A 14503-nucleotide genomic window follows, 5' to 3' on the forward strand; every position below is an offset into this window, starting at 1 on the left:
GCTTAAGAGGCACCACCTCGCAATGAAACACAAGGCCAACCCATGGCGCCGCTGTACCATGATGTGGCAACCTCAGCAGAGGTGGGAGGGGCTACTTGGCGGGCTAAAAGGGCCCGCCTGTTACCGCTCCACAAACAGACATCCACCGTCCACGCCGTTTGAGGCGCACGGACAATTGGCACGCGACATTCGTGGCTTAACCGAAAGCCTGAGGATTTTTTTTTTGGAGTTGGGCATTTCTCCGTCGCTTGAGTGGAAAGATGTTGGTTAGGTCCAGGTAAATCCTTCTTAGTGGTTGTGCCCAGTTTAGGTGAAGCTACAGCTGCCACGGGCAACTAACATTACTCAGCAGTCTGGTGAATCACAATCGAATATCAAATCAATTTTCTATTTTCTTTCAGGTTCGTCCCAGGAAACACAACGAAAAGCTTTGATTGAGTGTCACATCCCCACTTTCCTACACCCTTATTGGGGGCAGGGGGTTAGTGTTTACGCCCCCGGGAGCTGAGAAAAGGGCAATAGCCAATTGAAATCTGTTCGCTGTATCATTCAGTCTGACAGCAGTGTAATCTTCTCAAATGCCTGTTTTCCACTCTGGTATGTCGTGTTACTCCCATGGAGGAGATTCGAAGTGTTTTTTCTGCCGCTGTTCCTCTCAAGAGTAAATACAAAACAGATTGTTGCTTGGGAATAGAATGTGTGGAATCATGGCACCCAGGGCCAATCACTGTTGAGTCCTGTCGCCCCTTAATAGTTCTGACAGAGAGCGTCTCGGCTTGGCTAGTCCGTGACCCGCTGACAACCAGCCCCAGTTACAGGGAAGCAAGGCAGCCTTGGATTTCACACAAAATACATACTATTGCACACTCACACACACACACACACAGAGGAATCAACAAATCTGAGGCCAGGTCGGAGGGAGTTTGCGTGGCAGGTTCATCTTACCTCCCAGTCCTTAAAATCTGGTGAGTTGCAGTTGAGAACTGTATTGAGTGGGGTGGACAGGTGGCATTTTATTTTGGGGACGTCTGCGTAAGGTTTTGTCCCAAATGCGCTACCAGACAAATCCAGCCGGCCGCACTTCTCTTTCTAAGAAGGATCTGGATCGGAGGTTAGAATGGCATCCCCCGCGTTCACCCTCCGTAACTTCATTATTCTGAGGGGAAAAACGGCGCGGTGACGCTGTCGTGTCGTTAATTTCGGCTTTCCCGATTGATCGTCGACATTGTTCAAAAAGATTTAACAGGTCACCTTGTCGGTAGCAGTGCCGCCACTCCCCCGAAAAAAAAAACCCCTACCCGCCCGAATGGATTTCCCCTCAGAGGGCAGCGTTCAGGGCCTATCACCTAATGGCCTTCTGCAATTAAGGTTTGATTGATCAGTGACTTGGTGTGTATCAATAAAAAAAGCTCTGGGCCCGGGGACGTGTCTGTTCATTCTGGATTAGGGTCCAATGACTCCATTAGCTTACCCGTCCGTAGCCAACACCCACAGGAGAATACCTCAGGTCGTCTACTGTACCGCCCGGGAAGCTTTGCCGCCTGCTCCCATGGACCATCACTGTGTCCTTTTCCGGACTCACACGGACAGGCCAGGAAGACTTATGGGCTGGAAGCATAATGTATGCACAGGGGGGGAGGTTGAGAAATTGGTCTGGAGACATGACAAAGCACCTGCTGAGGTGTCGCAGATAAATTATTATGGAGTCTATGTAAATGGAGTCGGGTGCACGCCGAAGACCATTACATTAGAGGAGCATGATACGTTAGGGCACCGCTTGAGTTTCATTTACATATAAACCGTAGCATAAACTGGTCATTTTTCAGATGATTTTCCCGGGGAAATTATTTAGGTATTCATCCGGCCCATCAACCATGAGTCCTCGTCTATGCTGTTATCATTAGGCTAAGACTAAAACCTGCATCTGCAAGGCACCGCCTTAGCCGGGTTAGATTGCTGGAATACCATGAGCTCTGCATTGTAATTCTGCCCGACGCGATTCTAATTCATGGCGCATACACGAACCGTAATGGATGTGGTGTACCTGGCGCTGTACTGAAATCTGTGTCATAGCAGGTGCTTTAATAAAACCTGCTCTAATTCCGTGCGCATAATTTATAGGTTACACTGTCTTTGTACCAGTCTTCTCATTGACAAAGCTGCCCTGATCCTCCGACTTTTCTGACAAATTAGTGCCTCTGTGAATATTTACGAGGGTCTTGCAGTGAGCAGTGTGTTACGAAGTCCTGGATAAAGTGAGGCAAATGGATTTCATTTAACTGTCAGACATCTTGATGCCGAAACGCGACGGGACTTGGAGTGCTGGAGTTATGCGAGCTAAAAAAGTGGGTCGTGGTGGTGTATTACCTCCCAAAAGTACAGTAAGCAATGCATATCACCGGGGGTATCAGTCAGACCGGTGATCGTTGGGCGGTGTTGAAGTGGCAGTAGAGCTAGCAGCAGCAGCGAAGTAGCATAGCAATTTCCTCTATGGACTTCAGGTCGGAGAAGTGGTCGTAGTGTCTCTTGTGGAACTCTCCCTACTCACACCGAAATGCTGTGACCTACATAGAAGCAGGCGGTGAAAATTGGATCCATCCTTGTCCAGCAAATGTGTTCTGCTGTAAACATGAATGTGCTGTAAAGCAGCAGGTAGGCAGATGCCTGTTGAGTCTGTTGTCGGGTAGTTAGCGTTGGCGGGTGAATTCCACAGCATGGAACATGGATGACCTTCCTACCCACAAGCCCCAGGGCTGCATCCTAAATAACATCCTACGGAGTGGACTACCTTTGGTTACAGACACATGGGCCCTGCTCAAAGGTAGGGCAATATGGTTTTAAGACTAAACTACTGACTCGTTCAAGCAAATAAGGTGGGGGTCGGCACCAGGTTAAGAAACACCTCGTGGCATAGCGGTGGCGGTGAGCGCGTCGCTCCGTCTTCCCTCCAATCACTTTGTGTTCCACCTTTAACATACTGTGTAGCTGTCCAAAAACGTTGGTAAGACGGACGGCTCCGCTCTTACAGGCGTATCAACAAGGCTTTAGCGCTGCTGCAGACCACTTATCGTTCACATCTAAATTATATTAGCGCAAATCCAGAGCAACTTAAAGCCGCGTGTGCAAACACGATCACGCGTTCTCTCACAGTTCAGGGGCGAATAGGGACGACAAGCGAAAAGATCTGGCTCTTTGTATCAGGTGTGATTGGAGTGAGCAGGCAAGGAGATGGGGTGGGGGGGGTAGGGGGGGCGTGCAACAAGCAGAAGGGCGATGACAATAGAAACCTCTGAGTCCTTGAGCCTTACCTCACACTGCTGGCTCCTGCCCACAATGCCCTGTCCTCGTCACTCCATCTCTGTGAACAGAAGACCAGACACAACCGTGTGAGGTTTGGAGATGTGCAAGGAATAGATAAATAAAGAGGAGATGCAAGAGAGACTGAGAGACAGGGAGAGGGAGATAGGAGAACGAGACACATTCGATGGGAGGGACTGAGAGAAAGAATGTGTGTGAACAAAGAGAGAGAAACATCTTGAAAGAGGAACATGGTAATTGGGCACAGTTGGACAGAGTTTAAAAAACGGAGGGTGGGTTGATTTTGCGCAATGCTGTATCTATAAAAACAGTGGTACATGGTACAACCACACCGATACTGGGCAAAATAAAGCTCTGCTACTGAATCGCTCCTCAAACGATAAATTAACTACATTTCAACTGGAGATTCAGACATTCCCGGAGAACAATGGAAGCAAAAAGGATTGCTCTTCTTATTGTGGTTACAGGTAAAATCTGATTCTGTAAACCAACCTCCTACATGGGCTTTGTGTAACCATTGTGTAATCACACTATGAAAACAGCTGGCAGATTCTGTATTTTTTTTAATCACAAAGAACAGATGTGGCAGCATTTAACAAAACCGTTTACAATTCAAGCCGAATTCAAGTTGACTTATAAGAAGCCCAAAGCTTGAGGTTGGTTCTATTCTGATCAACTGCTGTTGGTTCGAATCTGATCCACTGCTATTGGTTCGAATCTGATCCACTGCTGTTGGTTCAAATCTGATCCACTGCTATTGGTTCGAATCTGATCCACTGCTGTTGGTTCGAATTTGAACTCTCCTCTGACTTTCACTACTTCTCTGTTTAATAAAACTGCCTGAAACACTACCTTAAAAATAATAATACTAATATATTAAGTAAATATGATATATACTGTATATCACTAGAAGGTTCCCATTTCCATTTAGAAGGATATTAAAGGGACAGTATAGTAGGTATTTTCATAAACATGAAACAGTGTAATGCTTTTGAATAATTTATTGCATTTCTGTTTTTTTAAAAGGAAGTCAACTACCACTGGAAAAAAAATCTTGTTTTTACAACAGAATCTGGAGGATACAATTTTCAGATAAAACTACAGGTTGACAAAACGAGAAAGACAGGCGCATAAAACGAGAAAGACAGTAAGAAAGAGGTCGCAAGGAAGGTCGATGGATTTTTAGATTGTATATAGCTAAATAAAAAATGCTATAAGGAAGTTTTTCACCCTATTGCTAAAGGTTACTTGTAAGAAACACCATATCGTTGTCTTTTCCTGGTTTAAGAACAACTTGGCTTGAATGGACAATATTGCATTCAGGGAGATTGCCAGGCACATCGGATGACATTTGCCAATTGTCATAAATGGTTTCCCAGATGACCAAGAATAAATACCATTCCAATTGTAAAAGCTTCCAAATAGATAACATAAAAGGAACACTTTTGTATAATATAATATAACTGATATTTAATTATTTTAAGCAGGCTGTGAATGCCAGTGAATGCATAACCCTGTATAGGCAACAAAAATCTACATTGCAAGACTATACAAAAATAACTAGTTTCAACATGGTTTTATTATTCTTGCCAAGTGTTTTACATTAGGACCAGCTCCTTAGAAATCAGAAGACATTTGTGGCATGTGTCACAAGTTACTGGCCAAAGTATCTAACTTACTGTACATTAAGTTATTCCAACCAAAATTACACAGTGTTTGCACATCGCACACACCCCATCTATGAATAAAAATAACAAACAACAATATCCTTGTCTATCACAGATTGGACAGGTCGATGGAATGACGCATACATCCAGACATTGCCTAACCCTAGTTTCCAGTCCACAAAAGCACACATACCTGTTAGGTTTAAAGGATTTCGAGCTCCCTACATTTGTCCGTATACTAGACAGTACGCTCTTTCAGGTCTTCATGAAAGAATGAAACCCAACAAAAGGTTGTAGCTTTGTCACGCTGCATCCCTGTCAGAGGCTGTGACGGCCAACAATCGCACAACGATGCACTCTGGGTAATTGCAGGACATTGTGCCACTCTGGACTCAAGCAGGAAGGAAGCTCTTTTTTTCTTTTATGTATGTGTGTCTGTCTGTAATTCGGTCTGTGTGTGTGTCTGTCAGTTTATCAGCCCTGGCATGTAAATTGTCACTTCTAACTCCTTGAGAATCCCAGTTATTGTCTTAAACATGTCACTCAGTGACCTTAGTGATCACAGCAAGCACATAAACAGGAATCCACCAGGTTATATAAACATGCAATATATAAACCGGTAATATAAACATGAGGACAGGATTTAACCACAGTCTGGGGACGATGGCTTCCCGTTCTTCTTCAATCACTGTATACAATAAATCCTTTCAACTGTTTAAATCTACTTCCCATCGCCTCCACCTCGGTGGATTATTTGGGATCCTGTTGGGCCTTCCACGAGGCTCTCTCCGACATGCATTCATGGAAGTTAGAAAAGATGCTGCTGTTCACGGTTCCCTCCATTCATCCGTAGCGGTAATGATGTTGCCAATTTCAAAATGCATTATGCATGTCTTTTTGTGGGCTGATCAGCATAAGATGAATAATTACCGTCATTAGCGGGCAAAGGAGAAAAAACTGTAGCACTTTATTATTCACCAATTAAAGAATAAAGGTAAATTGAGACATTGAAACTAAAAGGTCCAGTCGTCTCAAAGCATAACATTTTTCACATCCCAGTCCTCAGAAGACAAAAAGTGTCACCACAGGTCAATAGGGTAGACTTATTGACCTGTTGACTCAGAGAAATTAAAAACCTCATAGTGGGTCCGACGTGGCCTCTGTTTTTTCCTGTAACAGCAGTCAGTAAACCTGTGTAAATGTAGTTTTGAATACTTAATTGTAAATTGTCAAAAAAAAACTGTATGAAAACCTTTTCTGAAAACTGCGAATTTCAGCAGTCTTCACAGCGAAGTGCTTCATCATTTACCTCCTAATAGACCCAGAGCACCTGTCTGCAGAAGAGTGCTGGAGGATCTACTGATAAATGGCAATATATATTGCCAAAGTTTACAACTTGGCCTGCTTGTACCCTATGAAATAATGCAGAGAGGGCTACCGAAACTGGAGTGTACAGTATGTATACTTTAGAAGGAGAGGAACAGGAGTGTATTCTTTCATTGCCTAGATGGGAATTGTTTATAGCCTAATAACACACTGACCGCCTGCAGTCCAGAACACGGGAAAAAGCTGAAAACAATTAAGTCCTTATGGACAGAGTTTTATCACTCAAGATGATCTTTGAGACTTCCTCACAAAGGTGCTGCTGCAAAAGGGCACCTGTTCCCCCAAGTGGAAGCTACTTCCTTGGGTGGTATTCCAGACCCAGGTGGGGTTCAGGAGGGCTGACGTGGATCTCATTGCAAGGAAAATGCAGCGACAAGGCAAAGACGATTCAACCTAAGTCTGCTACCTCTAATGAGAGTCAAAAAACTAAATTAGAAGCTACTTTACAACTTGGAATGGAAAATGAAGAACACAGTGATAACTTCTAAAGATGCTGATGGGACTGACAGAGACAGGGAGGACTGACAGAGACAGGGAGGACTGACAGAGACGGGGAGGACTGACAGAGACAGGGAGGACTGACAGTGACAGGGAGGACTGACAGAGACAGGGAGGACTGACAGTGACAGGGAGGACTGACAGAGACAGGGAGGACTGACAGTGACAGGGAGGACTGACAGTGACAGGGAGGACTGACAGAGACAGGGAGGACTGACAGTGACAGGGAGGACTGACAGAGACAGGGAGGACTGACAGTGACAGGGAGGACTGGCAGAGACGGGGAGGACTGACAGAGACAGGGAGGACTGACAGAGACAGGGAGGACTGTCAGAGACAGGGGGGCGAATGCAGGAGTTCTAGAGTGCCATTTCTTTTGCTGTTCTTGAATAACTTTCCAGAAAGACAAGCGATGGGCTCTCATACCTCCCTAAAACTCTGGCTACGGTTCTGCATCAAACTTTAATAATCAGCTGAACAACATACTAACTACCAGGTCATTTTCTCACTGTAGCTACGGTGATGAAGCCTGGCTCTATCACACATACCTGATTGTCTGTGCAAGACCTGAAATCATGCTGACAACTGGATCAATTATCTACAACAGTTTTAATTAGCTACGTAATGTGCTTCTACTTCTCCACTTAAAAATGGTGTCTTTCAACACTGTGAAATTGTCAGCGGTCTGTCCATCCTCTTCAACTCTAACGGTGCATCACTTTAATTATAATACTCTATTACAGTCAGCTCCAAAAGTACTGGTGCCCATTACTAACCATTAGTTTTACTGAGCATGAAATAATTGTAAATAAGCTCAATTAAATTAAGAAAACTGCAAGAGTTGTATTAGTATAAGATAACAAGTACAATGTTTTATTAGAATATAATAAAGCTCGGTGTTGGTATGGTTATTTCAATGGTCGTTTGCAGATGTTTTCAGGGGTTTCTAAGAACTTTGAAAGCGAACGTTTGTGAAAACATCATGAGTTTTATCTTCATGACTATGAGCCATTATTCATTAAATATTGCCAATCACATCCATACGTCTTAATGTCTATTTCAAGAGCCAGATACCAGTGATTGAAACACTTCTTCGTCCTGGTCTGTCAAAAACGAGCCTCCAAAAGTCCCAGAGCCTCTGGAACATACGTACGGCTCTGTCGTGCACTGCATAATGAGTTGGAGCATCCGCTTGGTGCAAAAAGAAAGACGCCGTGTCACATAGCTCGGCGTCTAAAGCGAATTAATGCCTACCCTTCCGTCCTACCCGTCTAACGCACCACCATCTTCCCTTTCAGTGTTCCCATGCAGAGTGTGGCTCTTTCTGATCCCAGCCGCCGTAGCAGCCACAGGCCAGAGGGCCTGTCTGGAATTCAAAGTGTTAGTGGATCTGCTGCTTGGAAACAACCAGAGAGCAATGTAAAATTCACAGAAAACCACAGGGGGAAACAGGACAATTAACCTTCAGCCGGAAAATGTCCCTAAAGGAGGACCTGTCAGACATTGTTAGTGCCCGGGAAGTCCCGGAAGAAGGATGACATTAAACAATTGTGTGAGCATCTTTAGACGTGTTGGTGCTGAGCCATTTGCTAAGCACAAACATGAGAATCAAACGAGTAGGCCTCAAGTTTCTGCAAATTACTCCCACTGTGCACAGACCAAAGGGAAAGAAACCCGAAGGCTGTTGTAAAATACAAACAGCACTGATGTTGTTTGGAAAGGCTAGGCAGTGACACGGAGATTCACTAACTAACGAGTTCGGATCACAAGCATTTTCCTTCTCTTGAGTGTTATGACAGGATCAAAGTGCATTAAAGCTGTAGTGTTAAAGTTAATCTGTGTGGATAGGGATCTAGCAGCCTCTTAAACCAGGCCTAGAATGTTGCTAGGCCTGGGGAATACCGATAGGATTTACGTTTTTTCTGTCAGTAACGCCTCAGAACACGTTAACCCAGTCAAATGCATTGCTTGGGAGGGCCTTATATAAGTGCTCATGAGAATAATGCCTTCAGTGCAACAGTAGCTATCTAAGTGAAACCCCATCAAAATCTGTGGATGTATTTCGCGTTTGTGGTAAACCATATCAGTCTTTCAGAAACAAACATTTCCTAGGTAAATCGTCGTCATTGCGTCCGGACTACACACTCGCGTTAGAAGATATAATAGGACTGGTAGCGTTGAATGATGGATTTTCTAAAGCGCTATGTGGCTCCTGTTGCAATCTTATGTTATAATGTAAAAGATGTGTGGATGAGGTAGAAAGAATTAGCGTTTTTGTGAGGAGAAAAGGCAGGACAGTCTCAACCCCCTGATGTACCAAAAGATGTTCACCTAATGAATTTTCTCATCCTCCGTCTCGTTTTGACCTGCATTTGCTGCTGCCATTTCTTTTGCGTTCTGAACACCAACCTGATCCTCGATTACTGAAATCAGAGGAGTAACCATTAGTATCATCGACCTGTCCATTTTCAGTTTCAATAAATCGCAGACTGTAGGCCATGCTTGATTAATTTTACCATAGCCTGAAGGAAGGCACGCCAAAATCTCAGCATTTAAGCAGAGAAGTTGTAATGGCTTTTTGCAATGGCTTTTCACTCGAATTTATGAATAGAGCACAGATCTTTCAAAACAGAACTAAGTTTTGAAAATCTGAGAATCAGCTGCAACTTTTTTTTAATAGGCAAGTTTCCAGACCTCCGGGAGGCCAGACGAGATTGGAAGTGTGGCCTCACGAGGCGAGGGATCTAGTTACCCTTAAGTCAATGTGTATTCAAAGTTTATGCAGTTAAAGACCAAAAATGATGGGTTCCATAGCTAGTATATCACAAACTCTGCTAAACATACACATATCAGCTCATAAACATATTGGCCTGAAAATCTTTGTCAACATCATCCTGACAACCAAAAATCCTGTCCTTCCAATGATTATCAAATAATGTTGGTTGTACTCTGTCAGTGCAACAAAACTGCAAATAAGCTTGTGTCTCTAGAAATGATGGAAGTCTGGGGCAAAACAATGCCTTTGACCTCAAGATATGGTATTCGTTCTGCTGTGAACGCGGCCGACGCGCAGTGCATCAGGAGGCATGGCGCTTGGTGTTGACACATACAGAGATGAACTGTTCCCCTCCAGGTAGATTCTTTACATTTAAACTGTTGGCGACTCCCTCTGCCTGTGGCCTTGAGTCCGATGTGACAGGGATTGGGGCACCACAGATGGAAAGCCCTCGTGTGGCATGTCACCCTGTCCTCTCTTCATAAAACAGAGGATGTTGGGGAACTGCACTGAGAAACCCTAGTTTCCTACAGCCACGCTTTCTTCTTTCTTCCCACTGTGACAAAAGAGGTTCCCCGCTCAGCGGTGAAATAGGCCAGGCTGGCCTAGATTCCCGTCCGTAACCTTCTGGTTCGTTATCGTCAGGCGTGATGTAGGGCGTCAATCTGGAGGCTTGTTAAAAGACAATGCCTTCCCACCTGCAGGTCACAGCTACGGGCATGGCCAGGTGCAACGTGGAACTGGCAGAAATTGAACAGGCCTGGGGGTCTGATCCGCTCAGTTGCCTGGATGCATGACAGGCGACGATTCGTTTTAGTTTCGGCTAATGTGAGCGCAAACATCTGTGTTTCTTCCGCAATAATGATGACGGATGTCATGACTATACTAATGGTTGCTGCAGAAACAGAAAATAGTAAATGGTTCCAGCTTGCTAAATGAGAAGGATCCATCCTGATATCTCTCCTTCTTGGGTTGTGTCTACAGAGTCTCACCTCTCAGTGACGGCAGAGCACCGCATCACAGCCAGTTGAGAGACAACCTTTCTTTGATGTGATTTCCTTTGGTCTTCCTGAAGCATTCTCACCCACCCTCTGACATTTTTCTACTCCTCTCACACCTCCGCCCTCCCTCCCCTCCTCTTTGTCTCGGACGCCTCCTCTAAAGCTCCGTCTCACTCCGCCTCTCTCCTCATTGTGTTTCTGTCTCTGACAGGACTGAAGCGCCGTGTGTCTTCGTGTGCCGCTCCTCTCGCTGTCGGCCCCTTCGCCTTCCTGCATGCAACCACGCCGACCTCCCGTTTCGCTGGCCCCTTCCACAACCGTACGACACCAAATGCCCAATTGTTACCAAGAGTTTTTCACTCTCTGATAAGTTCTGGCTTTACCATCCGTCAGACTGGAGCCATTAGGCGATGGTGAGGGAAACGCTCCTTCTTCCGTGTGGCTAATTGTCGCAGTTCTGAGAGAGTAGCAGGAAGGACAGGGTTAGCCTGCCCGATTAAAGAGACACTGTAGAATTCCATCTCATTGGGGACGCAGACCTGTCGCTAAGTATAGTTAGGATTTCTTAATATGTTGTGTACAGGACTCACAGATTGAAAAATATCGGAAAACAAATTGGGGGTTGCCTGATCTGTTACGTTGAGATTGTGGAGTACAAAGAAGCAGAAGATGGGAAATAATTTCCCTCTGCAGGGGCTCTATTCATTCTGACTAATGTGCTTTGATGTGAGATCAATGCTTCCCCACAGCAAGCCATTTCAATCAACGATCAGTCTCTCCTTTTCTGCGACGAGAGAGGCTCATGCAGTGTTTGTCTGTCTGACGGCACTGACACTTTTCATTACCCTGACGTTTTCCTGCTCCTCATAGCAACCGTCACCATGCAGTTAGTCAAAGCCCTATTCATTCTCTTTAATCCGCTGTTGAAGCCCCAATCCAAGTCCTCCGTTAGTGCATCGGTTAAAGTCCTCCGTTCCCTTTTCGGCACACGCAACAGTCCCTCATCCCTGTCACCTGGTTCCATGTCCGACCCTCATCCCTGTCACCTGCTTCCATGTCCGACCCTCATCCCTGTCACCTGCTTCCATGTCCGACCCTCATCCCTGTCACCTGCTTCCATGTCCGACCCTCATCCCTGTCACCTGCTTCCATGTCCTACCCTCATCCCTGTCACCTGCTTCCATGTCCGACCCTCATCCCTGTCACCTGCTTCCATGTCCGACCCTCATCCCTGTCACCTGCTTCCATGTCCGACCCTCATCCCTGTCACCTGCTTCCATGTCCGACCCTCATCCCTGTCACCTGCTCCCATGTCCGACCCTCATCCCTGTCACCTGCTTCCATGTCCGACCCTCATCCCTGTCACCTGCTCCCATGTCCGACCCTCATCCCTGTCACCTGCTTCCATGTCCGACCCTCATCCCTGTCACCTGCTTCCATGTCCGACCCTCATCCCTGTCACCTGCTTCCATGTCCGACCCTCATCCCTGTCACCTGCTCCCATGTCCGACCCTCATCCCTGTCACCTGCTTCCATGTCCGACCCTCATCCATGTTGGGACATTCATTATTATCATGATAATTCATCACACGTGTCTGAGAAACAGTCGGAAACGGGGGTGGTCAGTGAGAGTTGATTGGATTGAACAGGATGAGCCCGTGACCGCAGGCTTCTACTGACATTCATCCACGGCGAGGGTAAACAATGTTGAACGTGTGGTTTCAGGCCCTTGTCAAAGCAGGCAGGACAATAATGGGCTGATGGGAAATGTGTGTAGGTGTGGAGTCTTGTTTGAATGCGCACTCTGACCTCAATTCAGAAAGTGTACTATCACTTGGCGTGAGTAGTCTTTGTTTGGTTAAATATGTAAATGAATGTACCTTTGGTAATTAAAAGCAATAATTACTGTTTATGACCTAGGTCAAGGTCTTTTTTTATTGTGTTGAGAATGATTACCTACATTACTGTGTGGAACAAAGCCTCCGAGACCAGGCAAGAATTTGCTGTGGACCTTATAAAGAATACTGGCATCCAGTGAAGAAACTCAGAAATATTGTTTTTTATCATATTTTTGTCAAGTTTACCTACTCAGTATTGCGATCACGGCATTGATCGGCACTCAGAACTGTAATCACACCTGTACCTCTACGAACAAGGGGAACTGGGATTCATTTAAGCTTGTTATGTTGCACTGATCCCACCGGATTTGCCTGGTTAGCAGCGTGCTCATTCACCAGCCTGTACAATGGCAAACTCTGTGAGACAAACGGCATCCTCTGAGACAGATGCTCGTGGCAAGTCGCAACTTGAAAGACTCCAGATGCAGCTCATTGGATTGAGAGATGCTAGACATAAGGCCATTTTTAAAATGTCAATTGACTCTCAGCGAACAAGTGTACAACTGGCAAGCAGTCACCGATATTACAGTCAGGTGCTCAAGGGTTCCGTCTGCTTTTAGCAAGCTAGCTACCTATAACAAGTTGGCCAGCTAGAGAAGGATTCATTTAGACTTAGCCAGAGTTAAATGGAGCATGACCTTAGCAGTAGCATTTGACGGAATTCAATAAGCCTGGCGAAATTCTTAACAAGAGAAGGATTACTAGAAATGTTCAGACTCATAATAACGTTGCTTCACAGCGAGCAGTGAGGCAATTAATGCAGAAGGAAAAAGAGACACAGAGTGGAAGCCGGCATGGAGGGTGGGTAGTAGGAAGAGTAGTGTGTGAGGTTCAGAAATGGGGTCACTTGATAAAATGTGTTATCTAATCATATGAGAAAATAAGAACAAGAAAGTGATGATCATAGTTATTATAATTATTGAATGTATGTAGTATATAAACATAAAAAAACAAAAAAATGCATTCAACGTATTTGTCCTCCAGAAGGAAATGTTTGAATAGAAATGTTTTAAACAAACACACGCACACAGAAACAGTACATCAGACTGTTTTGTAATCAAGTGGCGCTCTGCTGCTGCTAAATTCTGATGCGCCGCCACAGATTATTTTGTATGATTATTTTTTTTATAATAGCTGCGTGCAGTTAACCATCAGAGCAAAGCAACAACGTCCTGAACCCGATGTTCGGAGTGTCAAGCTAGCGAGTGAGGTCGGAGACACGTGATTGGCTGTGTCTGTGCACAAGCACATATGTGTGGAACTGTCAGTAAGAGGCTGTCACATTGCAGGTAGCCAACATCTGAGAGGCCACCAAGGGTAAGAAGCAAGCTAGCTAACTGTCACAAAAACACAATAGCTACAATCGGCTACAATAGATTAGCGTCATACTGGAAACATTAGAGATTCAGCAGCAACAATAAGACCTCTAACCTGTAATAACTCTAACCCGTATTTTGCCTTCAAAATAAGTAAGATATGAATTCAGAATTTTTTTGCAGATTTGTATAGTGTGTATTGGGGACATTTTCAATAACTACGTAGGACAAATATAAACTAAACAGAATTACTATTTAAATTATATTTTACATAATGTAAAGAATATTATTACGTGGAGCACACTGAGAAATTGTTAGAACTAATGTCGAACATATCTAAAATAAAAATAAGCATATCTTGATGAAATTACTGCTGTTAATTTGCTGCTGCTCATTAGCTTTGAAACGGGATGGTGTTATAAATCTAACAACACTATATCCCCCCACTGTTACATACAAGGGATGCCTTTGCCTTATTGAGGAAATACCATTCTGTGATGCAGTGAATGTATTATACAAAGTAGTGTACATGCTGTATATGGGTAGTAGGTAGCTTTTATTATGAGTCTGGGAGGCAATTTTTTAAAGTTTTAGAGAATAGTTAATTGAGGGGCAGGATCTAGCTAATGTTAGGAAAAGAAAG

General features: G+C 44.6%; 1 protein-coding gene across 2 annotated transcripts in view; it reads right to left on the reverse strand.

Moving 5' to 3' along the window:
* Positions 1-14503, reverse strand: part of LOC105019997 (beta-1,3-galactosyltransferase 1) — a 78061-nt gene that overhangs the window by 29967 nt on the left and 33591 nt on the right. Inside the window, exons 2-3 of one of the 2 annotated variants that reach the window (XM_010886609.3) lie at positions 3309-3358; positions 1472-1608 (exon numbers count right to left, since the gene is read on the reverse strand). The gene's annotated coding sequence lies outside the window, so the exon portion shown is untranslated. The remainder of the gene's footprint in view (positions 1-1471; positions 1609-3308; positions 3359-14503) is intronic. The other variant, XM_010886610.3, reaches the window with a different exon arrangement.

Source organism: Esox lucius, chromosome 22 (genome assembly GCF_011004845.1).
Source record: "Esox lucius isolate fEsoLuc1 chromosome 22, fEsoLuc1.pri, whole genome shotgun sequence".
NCBI lineage: Eukaryota > Metazoa > Chordata > Actinopteri > Esociformes > Esocidae > Esox > Esox lucius.